Here is a 13,078-nt window from a genome sequence, read left to right as displayed (position 1 = left end):
GAGCACCAGGTGTTGTATGGAAGCAGTATGATGATCCCTTATATTCAAAATAAGCCACTGCGTATTTCTGCATACCCATTTTATTTACATATGCTTGATGGGATTTTAAATGCACTGTAATTCTTTGAAAATTGGTAATACTTTTAAGAGAAGTATTTTTAAAACTACAGATTGTTACCTGTTAGTACGTTGTTAACTTACTTGGTCATGCCCATATTTATTTAATGAATGAGGGGAAAAAAGAGAACTGAAGATGAATTATTAGAACGCAACTAATAATGAAAATAAAAAATAAAAAATAAAAAATATTTCACTGAATTTCTGTTCCTATTGTGTGTGTTTGTGTATTAAGTAAACACAATGATTCTAGAGAACGCTCTCTTCCTGCTGTCTCTTAGGCACTGGCAAGTCAGAGATGATAAAAAAAAATACCACTGCAAAATACTGAAACACGTGCAGTTAGTGGTGCAATCAGCGATATTTTAAAATATCCAAATATATGCTAGTATATATGTACTAAAACGTAAGCTATTCAAGATCCAAAAGAGTCTTGGTTCCACAGATAAGGAAAACAGAGCATATCACGTATTGACCAGAAGAGTTTATCATAATACTCTTGCAATATTCACACAAAGGTGGTCTTACATGGTTTCAGCAAAGAAAACTCCATTTTCAAAATAGGTTATCAGAGTATAATGTCCAGAGGAATCTTAAGGGAGACCAGAAGGCCAGTCAAGATTGACGCTTTAATTATTACTTCATTACTGCTGCGGTGTATTGAGTGGTACTGCAATCTCACAGAAGTTAATATGCCTCTGTCAGCACCCAGTTTACTATCATAAAATGACCTAGGTAGACTTGGGTTATTGAGTTCTTGAAACCAGGATATGAAACCAGATAAAGGAAAAATAATTTCCGGTTAATGCTCTGAGACCCGTGTTGTCTAAATGACAATCGACACAAAAGGATTTGTTTCATTATGTTTCCAGTGTTTATTTACTTTTGTTTCAAAATCTAAATTAGAGTTTTGTAGGATATAATCGAATATATAGTCAAAAGGAAATTACATTGAAAAAAATCATTACTGTGATAAAAAGCCAAGGTGTTCACTTAAATGCAGAGAAATCATAAAAGTGGGCGTAGGCCACAGATGCGATTCCCTTAGAAATGAGGGCAAAATGAGAAAGGTTATCAAGATTCAACAGAAGGTACATCGAGGGTGTCTCAGGAATACATGCCGTGAAAGAAAAGGAGCTACACTTCTAAAGATGAATATAGAAGATGAAAATATATACCTGCAAGACACCTAGGAAGGCATTTTGAGAGTCAGAGTGGAAATGGTATGTGTTCCATGATGGCAACCATAAAAAATGTAAGCCTGTGGACCCAGACTGGAAAGGATTCCACAGATAGAAGATACCACATATCTTTAAGTGATGTGGAGGTTATGTGTGATCGTATCATTTTGAAAGTGCCCTTGATCATGTTTAAGACTGGTTTAGTTAAAATATTAAAGCAGGGTTCAACTCATGGACATCTTTACACTTCAGCTCTATTTGCCTTTTGTCTCTTCCATGAGCAAACTGCACCCATTTCCTTGGCAGCGCTTCTGCACAGGGTTCCTCTGTCCATAGGGCTCTTCTGCTTTTTAGGTAGCTGGTCCCTTCTTTTATGCCTCAACTTGCATATTCTTAGTTGACCAGAGTCCCCAATGTTGCTTTATTTACTCGCCTGTTTTATTATTTTATAGCATTTCTTTTTCAAACCACTTAGCTGTGCTTTGCTCTTAAGTGACGTTAGTTTTCATCGTCTGCCTTAGAAGCAGGGGGCTCGTCTGCTGTGTTTGCTTCTAACTTCCCAGCATCCAAAATAATGCCTGGCATGTAATAAAAGCATGTGAGTACTTCCTGAGAAACACACGCTGTTCTTAAAATAATTCCTTTTCATTTTGGGGTACAGCAAGGAGAAAATGCAGCCTATTTTTGTGCAAATTCATTATGTTGTATCTATGGCAATATACAAGTGGTTAGGGTATTAGGGTGGTTATAAACTTGAAGTAACCCCACACACCCAACAAACATTTAAAGTAGTGGCCTATGCACAGCTGGCCCCTTACATATCTTCAGTTCGCTGTTTTGGGCTTTCCTGAGCTCAAAGTCCAAGAATCCTCAAGTTCTACAAGTACCTGCCTACTGTAGTAAAAAAGAGAAAGAAAGGCAGTAAGGACCCAAATAGAATTAAATGACACTCAACTTAGCCCTCAGCCTCTGAATATTCAGTCTTCCTACACAGATACAGTCATACCTGTTAACAGACTATTGAGTATTTCCATATTTGTTGGTAAATGGCCATTGCTCCAAGCCTCTAAGTGCCACTCCTCTCTACATCCTCAACTATTATGGACCTTTCCCTAGAATCCCCTGGATTTTCCCCTGACCCACCAACTGAGAGGTTAGTGTCTGGAACAAGAGGGGCTCTCCAGGAGCCTGCTCCAGCATTAAGGCCACCTCGCATCCTTTCTCAGGGTCAGTGCCTGTACCTTATGCACTGAGTGCTGCTTTTGCCTGCCCTAAATCTAGTCATTTTTCCTTCTTATAACAGCAAAACTCTCTTTCCGTTTAGTTATGCTATTTCCAATATTAATTAATTAATTAATTAATTTATTTATTTATTTATTTCCAACTTTATATCCAGGAATGACACTATACTCAGCCTAGTTAAGTATTTTATTTCATGAATTCAGGGCAAGTGATCCAAGTTGTTCCCATTGAGCTTATCCTAGATTTTGTTTTGTTTTGTTTTGTTTTGTTTTTTGCAAAAGAGATGTTATCTTTACATGGAGATTTCTGACATAACCCTATAGTCACTTGATGCATTCCTACCACTGTAAACAAAGAGCCTGACTCCAAATAAAGTGACGGCAGAGGGAAGTAGAACCAAGATGAGAGGTGAGGAGGGAATAGGGGATTGTGTGGTTTCATTTCCCATTTCCAGCTACAACCAAATCCAAAATACTCCTGAACTTTATGGTAACCTGAGCTCTCAAAACCCTTTTCTTTCTTAAACCATTTTGAGTTAGGTGGAAGTTCTTCAAGTGAAAGAGTTTCTCCTAAAAAATGGATGACAAGGGTGGCCAGCCAGATCTGCCTCCTACTAACAGGGTATGAGACAATTTGCAAACATTATTACATTTCTCTTTCCAGTGAAATGAAACTTCTAGCAGTGAAATATCTTACTGTAGCTTACCATGACAGAGTAGGTATTTTACGCAGGTCTGTAAGTTTCAGGCTTGTGTCACATCACCATGATGGCCATATTGATTCAAATTATGAAGTGGATAAAGTCTGCTTGGGACTCTTGGATCTATTTCAGACACCTCTACTTCTTGGTCACCATTTGTTCCCCTTCATCTACTGAGGAACTTAACGATTACATGATTGCTTATGGTTGAGTATTGGTTCTGTAAATAGACTGCTTGTGTCTGAATCCATATCCTACCACAGAACAGGCATAAGACTCTGACAAGTTAGTTTTTTCCCACCATTTTCGCACTTAAACATTATAGGTGATTGAAAATACTAAAAAGAATGAAGCATGGAAAGTACACAAAAAAGTGCCTGACATGTAATAAGAACACAAGAATGTGATTACCTTGTGTTTGTCCAGGAATCCCTATAAATACCTCTCCTATGCTCTAGTTAATCTTGCATTCTTTCTATAGGTCTTTCCTAATTCAAACTCCTTCCTCGTATTGGATCAGCGAGAGAGTCAATTAAGTCAGTCCACATCGCAGCATGTATGGCTCTTGACAATCACTCCCAAACGTGTTTATTTCTTCACATTAAGAATTGTCAATTGATGGACTTCAGTGACGACTGAATAATAACTGGGGCTTGGATATGTTCCCTGCTTAACATCCTCTATCATGGAGTAGAAGGGAAAAGCAATGCTAGATTCATGACTTCCATTAATATTAGGTTCAGGAAGCAGTAGCAAGTTGTGTGTGAGTGTGAATGAGGCAGATAATGAGAGACGAGGATAAAGAACTTGGGGTGAAGCTACATCCCTCACTACCTCGATCACATCTCTGTGCACTTGGGAGGTGGCTTAGGATCCTGTAGTTGACCAGTAAAAAAAACAAGTGTGATGACGTCTCATATTGCACTGATATAGCAATGACTAAGGGCCAACTGAGCTTAGTGACTCAGGCTTAGTGACTTCTCTTAGATTTAAGAAAACTATCCTTTGGATAATTTTAAAATATACATACGATTTATTTCAAAGTTAGGGTCACAAAAGTAATGCCAGTATATTAAAATCGCCCTATCTCCTCAGTAAATAAAGAGAGTATATCCAAATTTAGTGATGTTTATTTCTAATCTTTATAGGAAATAGCAAACTACTACTTATATTTTGAGAAAATTTGAAAACATATTTTTTTCTCTATTAAATGCTGAGTCAGTATGATCCAGTAGGTAAAAATTATAAAAGGCTTCCTAAGTGTGTAATTGCAAGCAAACAACTTCATCTCCTTTATTGCAACTGTAAAATGGAGAATCTCTTCATTATCAAAGTCAAATAAGGCAATGCAATTCTTTAAAAATACCGTGCTCTGTAACTGTCATGAAAATAATGATTTAACTGCTATCATTAGAAGAACAAAATGGGGAGAAAAAAGTGCCTAATAGGACATGCCATTTGTATGCACTTTCAAACATTATTGTTCATTCGCTTTGTAGACAAATTTGTTCCTGAAATTACCAATAGGCTAGAGTTCACCTGCAAGATCTTAAAAACATTCAAATCATGGCACAGTCCATAAACAAGTTAAGAGGCTGCTCCCTTATTCATCTATACAGCTGTTTTGTGAAGCTAACCTAAAAATGTATACAAATTAAGAATTAAATTTCTTGCTTGTTGACAAAAAATAAATAAATAAATAAATCCAGCTGCTAGAGATTAGTATGGGCCCTAGAGTATTAAGCTCCCGGTTTGTGATTCTATAGGAAGATAACTCATTAAGATAGAAAAAAAAAAAAAAAAGGAAAGAAGAAAGAATAAGGGGAGGGTAGGAAAGGAAGAGGACACTGAGGAAGAAAATGCAAGGGATGGCAAGGGAGTTACTAGATCGCTCGTGGCTGGAGAGCTGAGCAGACCTCTTCCACTCTGGCAGGGGGTAGTGATGCACTTCAACAGATAGAGGGCCAAGGGTCCAGAAGTCAAGAGAAATAAAACTGTCGCTATGTGTTCAATATGTAAATCCTGAAGCATTCTCAAAGCCGTAGCAGAACTAGTCTACTCTTTCCTAAAGGAGCTAGCTCTCCGCTAGCATCAATATTCATTTTGTGGTGTCCAGAAGTGGCTTAGAAAATATCTAGGATTCTTGATTTAAAAAAAAAAAATTGGAAACCTGCATATCAAGCACATTTTGGTTTTTTGGTCTTATTTCGTTTTCACAATTTAAAAGCCGAGCCAGTTTTGGTCAATTGAGGAGGATGTTGGCTTTTTTTGGTTGAAATGTCACTTTTTTGAATTATTAGATATATTTCAAGGTGATTACTTAGTTTTTTGAATTTAACATTATAACTTAATAAAAATACTAAAAATAGATATATGTATTATCATGTTGTGAACTATGTTTTTAACATGAGAGTTTCCTATACTCTTGAGATAAAACTCGAGCATTTTTAGGAATATAATGGTCTGATTTATACACATTTAAATATAAAAACTGTGGCCTTGGAGCTTGGACACTGGTTAAAATAGGATGGTGATGTTATTCTATTTATAGAGGAGATTCTGGTGCTCTGGAAATATGCTCTAATGTCCAATGGTTCACTTTATTCATTCCTCAAATCTGATGAAAATGCTGGGGATTACACAGAAAGCCAGCCTTGTAAACCAGGACCTGGCAGGCAGTCCAAGTCAGAAACAGATTCAGTGCTTTGCTCCCTTGTCTTTCTCCTGAGAAATTGTGTCAACTCTTTTTCATAATCTTGCTAACTCAAAGCGTTATTGCTAGGGAAACTCAGCTAGGCCTTTGCAACCCGTGTTACAGGGACTACTTATCCCTGTTTCAAAAGTCATTAGTGGTCTAAAAACTATAGTTGATTTTTTTTTCTCAGAATTAAGCAGTGTCTATAGTTTATAGGTGGTAAATAAGGTCCTATCCTCTGCTTATACGGCTAGAATACTGGGGTACAGTACGTCATGAAGGAAAAGATAGTCTCGATTGCTCTTTCTCCTTCTCAAGGAGAGCGCACACAATGACACATTGACATTTTGTAAGTCTAGACTGCTGCCATGAGGCTATACTATGGTTTACATTTACAGTAACCCTCAAAAATTATGTCAGAAAATAATAACCCATCCTAAAAGCAACTTTATTTGGGATCTCAAAATAATATCCAGAGGTTCCATGAAATGCAAACCAATCCTCGATTATCTGTGATGATAAGGACGAGTAATGTAAATGCATAGGGGCTCCCTAACAAGACACAGGTGTACATTTCACAGGTACTAAAGCCAATCCAAGGATCTGAAATTCTTTTTTAACAGTAATTTCAGCTTTACCCACTGGTATTCAAAAGCACAGAAAGTTACTGTGAACCGATTCATAGTTTCACAATCTCACCATCTGCTTGGATCCTTTGTGTGTGTAGTGAAAGGAAATTACATGAGATAAAAGTTCTTTCATGAGTTACTGTAAAACACAGACGGTCAACATCGCATTTGGTAAGTCTTAGCACTAACTTTGGAATAGCTGTGTATGTTTTTTTGTCTGAGTATTGCATGTGCTTTTGCCTTCATCTTGATGAAAATATGCCCACAAATCTCTAAGTAGCAATTAGTAAATCCAATTACCAGCTTCCAAGCTCCAGTGAAGTCTGGGCCCCAAGGTTGGCCCAGAGAGGGGACCTCTAGAAACAAGAGACTGCCCCCTGGAGGCCACACCCGGGAACTACTCCTCGGAGGCGTCAGGTGGCCTGGCCTGCCTTCCCCCCTCAACCCCCCTGGGACTGGAAAGATGGTTGTAGTCAGGGAAGATGTGGGAGGACAACAAGGTATAGTGTATATCATTTAAGCAATTGTGGTATAAGAATGATCTACATTTCAATACCTCTGATTCTATTTGTGTTTAAGTGCCTGTGTGCATTTTATCCTTGATTAACTAGTTGAATTATTTAGAGAATAAAAAAAAAAAAAAGAAAGAAAAGTAAACATTTACCTATTGAAGGAAAAAAATACAACCTCTTTTACTCATAATATTCTTTGGCAAACAAACAAATAATGATATGAACTCTACGCTATACAGAATTAAAAACAAGGCTACACTTCACTGAGAGAAAAACAGGTTCACTGGGATAAGGTCAGACTCAAGTTTCAGTACCATACCTGGATTTGATTCATTGGATATTTCAACCGAAAATTAATTCCTGACTGAGGCACTTAACCACATGTCTTACCCACGGTATTTGGGGTTATTCTAGCCGAGTTGCCGTCTGGCATGTGTGATGAAATGTTGTCTTACAGGCCTGTTAGGAAATTATATCTTAACCCAATAGTTTCACTAGATTCTTATACTAGCTGAAAAAGGCCATTCTCATTCTGCATGGAAATTTTTCAGCTCCCATTTCATACAAACAGCTAAGAAATAAAGGGCATTTATTATCTTCATCTGCTTTACAATTTTCCAGGGCTCCTCTTTAACAAAATTACTCCCTATGTGTATAATTAGTGTGTTCAACATACAACACGTGAGACCAATATAGGAATGACTAGAATTTTTTCTTTATATCTCCACAATATTGGTAACCAAAAAGATGAACTTCAACCTCCCCTCATTTACATTACTGGTAAATTATGGAAACCAGCGTGCCACATAAACTTCTAAGCATTGAGCATTGTAGACACAAAAAGAAACCCAGAGAAAATAAGAACTAGTTCTATACAATTAAAATTTATAATTAAACTAAATATAAAAATTAGAGAAATGATTTTTTTAAAAATGCTTTGCCTCTTTTTAAACATGTGGCAGAAAATTCATTTCTAATGCTATTTTATTTTTATTCTAAATTGGACTTTAATTTGTTTTAGAACTCTCTTAAACACTTTTTAAATGAAGGAAACATATTTGAAAAGGAGGCTTCTTTGCAATAAGACATCTATAATTCTATTTAAAACTACACAAATAGCATTTCCAGTGCTTACTCTTTTGACAACATAGCAATTTTCTCACTGTACACCATAAAAGAATTTTAAAAAATAGTAAAAGTTAAACTTTTATTCATAGATACACGAAAAGACAGCATGCTCTCTGTCTTGCAATATATATCATGAATATATTTGCAATATAATTTAAAATAAGTTTATTTTCCTATTACTAACACATGAGTAGAATGATGTCTATATGCCCTGCTACCATAGTTTATCTTATAGTCAACATAAAATAGTTCTTCAAGAACTCTTAAAATGACAGAGAAGCTAAAGGAAAAATACTGTCTTCTTCTAACTGGAGAAATTAAATTGTGCCTTAATGGAGAGGTTTAAATCAAGTTTTCAAAAATATTACAAAAAATATTGATCATTACTAGAGTAAGTATTAAAGATACCACTTCACAAGCCCTTACCTGAAAAAGCAATGATAACCATACCATTCAATTATGTAAAAGATTAGAAACAAGTTTATCTTTATGCAAATGTTGAAAGAAACACCTGATAAGAGCCTTAGAAAAACAGAAAGTTTATCCTTCCATTATGTCCAAATCATGTAAAAATTTGATTTCAGCTTGTTACCTGTATATAGAAGTGCATTTTCTTGTTCTGAGAGGCTTTTATTTTTTTAAACCATGATTCATGCAAAAATAACTTCTTGCCAAAGCCATAGAAGAGCTATATAAAGGGAAAGATCTAGACCTCCCATTCATTTCGCCTCTGGGTATTCCTAGGCTTTCATCCAAAATACCATTAAAAGCATCCCCAAGACATTGTTATTTTTCTTTAAATGGTACTTTTTTACAGGAGTACTCCCCTAGCTTCAGCAGTTTTGACACTGTCCATTAATTTCTAATCCTCTTAGAAAAAGTTGCAGGATTTAAAAATGTATATACATGTAAACGCATACGTATGCACATATACACATATGTGTGTGTATATATCCCTAAATGCTAAATACTTATGTATTTACGCTGCCATATACTTTATTCTGGTTTAAATAGCATTAGCCAATTTCAATGGAAAACAAATTCAACTAAAAAGCATCTCTTATACATTACACTTTTGATACAGATGGATTTATGACAAGCAAATCAATTACAAATCTTAAAAATCCACAAGTAGATCAGATGCTTAATTTAAGAAAGCATTACCGTTTAGCAAAAACACTTGCAAAACCCATACCTACATTATTCTATGGCACAAAGTCAAACTTTGGTCTTGGCTTTTGTAATAACAGAACAAATTTGTTCCATTATGTAATCAAACTATTTTATTTCTGCTTTCCCTCCCCCAAGTCATCTAATCACTACCATTAGAAAAAAAAAATGTTATGTTCCAATTTGGCATTAATGATATCTCTTCCCGGCCATGCACAAACTGGAAATCATAAGAGCTATAAGTATTTCAGGCTCATATAATTGTCTGTCTTAAGTAGAATTCTTTAAGATTAGGTGGTTCTCAAAACCTGTTTCAGGGAATTTCTCTAAATTGACTTCATAAACTGACTTCAAAAGAGAGGAATTGATATCGTGTCCAAGGTGTCATTAGGCTAACGGGGAGTTCCAATTAACTTTCAGATTTCTAACACATTCTGCGTTTTATTTACTAATCTTCCATTTCATTTTGCAAATGTAACTATAGCTTATTTTCATAATAATAATAAAGCTAGCATATAGTTTTATTTTCAGTTAGCACCAAGCCTAAGATGCAGATCTTATCATGTAAATACCATGTTATCCATTTTCATATTTCTTGATTAGAACTATCCGATCATCGGACCAAATAGAATACTATTCTCCATTAGGAAACGAAGCTTCAAACCACTCTGCAACTCTCTATTGTGTGGTATTTTGTGGAATTAATATTTTAGCATCTCCTCTGTATAGGAGCAGCCCTTAGTTCTGATAAATATATGTTAAAGTCTCTTTACCATATTTGCCCTGAAACATTGATAAGATTTACTAAGACATTCTTTTTAAAGGAGAAAATATGAAGACTGTATAAAATTGTCATGCTAGAACATTTTGTGGGATGACAGGGAAATAATTTCTTACAATGTATCATTTCAAGTCTCTTCTCAACCCACTCACTATATATTGGAATTAGTGACTTCTAGAATATATAGGCTTAATTTTTCAGAAGTATGCGAAAAATCAAATACTCCTATGCATCTCTCTCACATGTCATTGCTATAATTAACGTTTGTAAAGAGACATGAAAATAAATGTCACAAATCAAGCCCAAAGTTTTACCTTTCCTAAGACAGGAGAGAAATAAGCAAACAAAATACTAATTTGCTCACATGGGAAGTAATCGGGTTCCTCTTTGTACATCTTTTCATGTCTAAACTTGTTAATTCAGTTGTACACACATGAGGCAATTAAGGGATTGTCCTTTTGTCCTTGTATCCAAAAGGTGGTACCTCTAAAAAATTAGTTAGCTTTCAACAGAGATACTACATTTAAAAAAAAAAAAAAAGGCATTTAAATGTCAAAACCCTAGATGGAAGATCTTGTTTTTGTGACTAGACAATTCTACTTAGATAGGAAAGATAAGTGCCTCAAATGGAAAATGGGTTTAGAAAATGTGCATTTACAGTGATGGCAAATGAAACCAGGCCTTCTCTAAGTCAACGTATAAACTTATACACCAAAGCTATGTGCTGGGGGAAAAAAAGGCTTTCTGGGGTACATAAATTAGTGTGGAAGAGCAGATAGAGTTAGAAAGATTACCTTTTCTTATCCCAAGTGTGCACGTAGGAAAAAAAAAAAGTGAGACTTGGCGTTTCCCCTGATAAACCAAAGGAAGGGATTCAGCTGGACGCTAACATCTGCTGGCTTCCCTCCGGAATGCTTGGAAGCACTTGGAATGCTTTCCCGGGCACTGCTCTCTACCTCCTCCCGTCCGACAACAATCACTTAGCCATCCTGGTCATGAATAACAGGAGAGGAAGGCGTACAGCACCGATGAGGGAATTGCATGTTGCTGAAGCTGCTGTCAAGGCTCTGTCCAACAAGGACCTTTTGCTCGACCTATGGTGCGGGCAGCCAGGGAACAGGGCTCTTTGGATATCTTCCTCTTATAGTAAGACACGAGAACAAAATTTGCCTTTTAAGATTTTTAAAATTTGAGGCTATCTCCCTACCATTACTTTCTAAACTTTGTTCCACTACAAGAGGATTCGTGGCCAACTGAGCTTCCATGTGCCTCCCAAATGGAGAACTGAAATTGCACTCACACCACGTCTGCATCGCCCAACATCCTCATTAAAAGAAAATCAGGCAAGGCAGGACCTGGATATCCCGGCAACACAAGGCACACAGAGCGAAAGGGCCGAGAGAGCTGGCAACTGCATACACAGAATCAGTGAAACAGCTGCTTCATTTCACTGAAGGGTTAATGGTCAATAAAGTAGGAATCAACACGTAGGCAAAACGAACGAGAAGATTAGCTTTCTCAAAGTAGGAATCCAACCCTCGAGGTCACACTGGTGTCCCTTGCAAATGTTTTGAAACTTTACATCCTTTGCCCCCCAACGCAAAGGCCATAGCAGGGAACCTCAGGACTAAGTAATGATCTGGTTTTTGAGTTTTTTTTTTTTTCTTTACACGAGAAACCCCCCCCCCCCCCCAAAGTTCAGCAGAGGCTACCACGGATGGGCAGAAGCCCCTAGCCGGCCCCACAGGACAGAGGCCAACGGGCAAAGTGGGATGGTTGGCACCTCAAAGCGACGGCAATTAAGCAGTTGAAAGTGGGTTAGATCAGTGGGTTATTTTTGCTTCGTTGGAAGGAATCAAGTGAGAGGCACAGCGTCTTGCAAGGAGGAGAAGGAGTCAAACTTGATGCTTGCCCTCCCGACAGCCCGGGCTGGAGCCTGACTCCCTTTATTCCCTCCAATTGCTTTCCGTTCTCGAATTTTTGCAAAGGTTTGTCTCTACTCTGGTCCCCCCCACCATCACCACCCCGACCCCCCGCGACCCCTCGCGACCCCTTAGACCCCCCTCTTTGCTCTGGGAAGAGGCGATCCTCTCCGGGAAGAGAAAGGAAACCCTGTGCCTCCTTCGGATGGGAGGAGGGTGGGGACGCGAGAGAGCCCGAGCCCGGGGGCGGGGGAGGTGGGAGATGCGACGGAGAAGAAAGGATGAGCAGGGGAGAGGGAGCAAGAGGATGGGGGGGGGAGGCGGGGGGAGGGCAGCTGCAACTCTGGCTCGCATCGCGGGCGCTCCTGCAGGAGCTGCCCCCGGGGCGCGCGGGTCACGACCCCCCCCCCCGGAGCGCCCTCCCCTGCAGCAGCCCCCACCGCCCAGACCCAGGCGGCCGGGGGGGGCCGGTCCTGCAGTCGGGTCCGGGCGAGGCGGCCACGCGGCGGGAGTCGCCGTCTTACCTGGAGGCAGGACCCGGGGGTGCCGGTGTCCGTCCCCGCGGCTCTGCCCGCGTGGACCCGTGCGGGCGCGCGCGTCCTCCCGCTGCCTCTGCTCGTGGAGGGGCAGCCTGCAACACAAAAGGGGCGCGTGGGTGTGGGTGCGTGGGAGGCTCCCCGGGGCCGCCCGCCGGTCCCAGGGCCGCCCCCGCGCTGCACACACCCCTGGGGCGCCGCGCACACCACCCCGGGGGGCTGGCCCGGGCGCGGCTGCAAGTTGCGGCTGCGGGAGGCGGAGGAGGCGGAGGCGGAGGCGGAGGAGGAGCGGCGCGGAGGGCAGCGCTCGGGCTAGAGCATCCCCACACTGCAGCTCCTCCAGGAATCCCTCCGGGAGGAGGCGGCCGCCCCGCGCCCCGCCCCGCAGCCCCCGCCCCGGCCGCCTCATTGGCTGCACCCGGGACGCGGCTCCGACGAGCCAATCCGGGCGGCGCGCAGGGGGCG

At 39.7% G+C, this 13,078-nt stretch overlaps 1 protein-coding gene across 3 annotated transcripts in view; it reads right to left on the bottom strand.

Moving 5' to 3' along the window:
• SYT1 (synaptotagmin 1) overlaps positions 1-12,952 on the bottom strand; it is a 537,260-nt gene extending 524,308 nt beyond the window's left edge. For 2 of the 3 annotated variants that reach the window (XM_077845608.1, XM_077845610.1), the window contains exon 1: positions 12,602-12,952. The gene's annotated coding sequence lies outside the window, so the exon portion shown is untranslated. The remainder of the gene's footprint in view (positions 1-12,601) is intronic. The other variant, XM_077845609.1, reaches the window with a different exon arrangement.
• Positions 12,953-13,078: the final 126 nt, after the last annotated feature.

Source organism: Canis aureus, chromosome 13 (assembly GCF_053574225.1).
Source record: "Canis aureus isolate CA01 chromosome 13, VMU_Caureus_v.1.0, whole genome shotgun sequence".
Taxonomy (NCBI): Eukaryota; Metazoa; Chordata; class Mammalia; order Carnivora; family Canidae; genus Canis; species Canis aureus.
Note: the sequence above shows the minus strand (reverse complement) of the source record. Positions and strands in the feature narration are given on the sequence as shown.